The 1278-nt window shown below is 37.5% G+C and overlaps 1 non-coding gene across 1 annotated transcript; it reads left to right on the plus strand.

Annotated features, from left to right (window-relative positions):
* Positions 1-904: 904 nt before the first annotated feature.
* Positions 905-1011, plus strand: LOC128578619 (U6 spliceosomal RNA). The gene has a single exon (XR_008377758.1). It is a non-coding gene; the product is annotated as a U6 spliceosomal RNA (small nuclear RNA).
* The last annotated feature ends 267 nt before the right edge of the window (positions 1012-1278 follow it).

Genomic DNA, 1278 nt, shown 5'->3' on the forward strand with positions numbered 1-1278 from the left:
ACAGACGCATGGCCTTCAGACATATGAAAAAATGCTCATCTTCTTTAATCATCAGAGAAATGCAAATCAAAACTACTTTGAGATATCATCTAACTCCAGTGAGACTAGCCTATATCACAAAATCCCAAGACCAGAGATGTTGGCGTGGATGTGGAGAAAAGGCAACACTTTTGCACTGCTGGTGGGAATGCAAATTAATACATTCCTTTTGGAAAGAGATATAGAGAACACTTAAAGATCTAAAAATAGATCTGCCATTCAATCCTGTAATCCCCCTACTGGGCATATACCCAGAAGACCAAAAATCACACCATAACAAAGATATTTGTATCAGAATATTTATTGCAGCCCTATTCATAATTGCTATGTCATGGAAAAAGCCCAAGTGCCCATCGATCCAAGAATGGATCAATAAATTGTGGTATATGTACACCATGGAATATTATGCAGCCTTAAAGAAAGATGGAGACTTTACCCCTTTCATGTTTACATGGATGGAGCTGGAACATATTCTTCTTAGTAAAGTGTCTCAAGAATGGAAGAAAAAGTACCCAATGTACTCACCCTTATTATGAAACTAATGTAGGACCTTCACATGAAAGCTATATCCCAGTTATAACCTAAGAATAGGGAGAAAGGGGAAAGGGAAGGGAGGGAGGGGGAAAGGAGGGGGAAGGAGAGGGACTAATGGGATTACACCTGCGGTGCATCTTACAAGGGTATATGCGAATCCTAGTAAATGTGGAATGTAAAGGTCTTAGCAAAATAACTAAGAAAATGCTACAAAAGCTATGTTAACTAATGTGATGAAAATGTGTCAAACGATATATGAACCAAGTGTATGGTGCCCCATGATCATACTAATGTACACAGCTATGGTTTAATAAAAAAAAAAAAAGAAGATGTGCTCGCTTCGGCAGCACATATACTAAAATTGGAACGATACAGAGAAGATTAGCATGGCCCCTGCGCAAGGATGACACGCAAATTCGTGAAGCGTTCCATATTTTTAAAAAAAAAAAAAAGAAAGAAAGAAATGTGACAATATGGAGGAAATGGATCAATACCTGAAATCACACTCTCTCCCTAGATTTAACCAAGATGAAATAGATCTCTTAACCAAACTGATTTCAAGAACTGAGATCAAAGAAACAAACAAAAAATCTCCCAACAAAAAAATGCCCTGGTCCAGATAGCTTCACACTAGAATTCTATCAAACCTTCAAAGAAGAGCTTAGGCTGATGCTACAGAAATTATTCCAAAAAATTGACAAGGTA

Source organism: Nycticebus coucang, chromosome X (genome assembly GCF_027406575.1).
Source record: "Nycticebus coucang isolate mNycCou1 chromosome X, mNycCou1.pri, whole genome shotgun sequence".
NCBI lineage: Eukaryota > Metazoa > Chordata > Mammalia > Primates > Lorisidae > Nycticebus > Nycticebus coucang.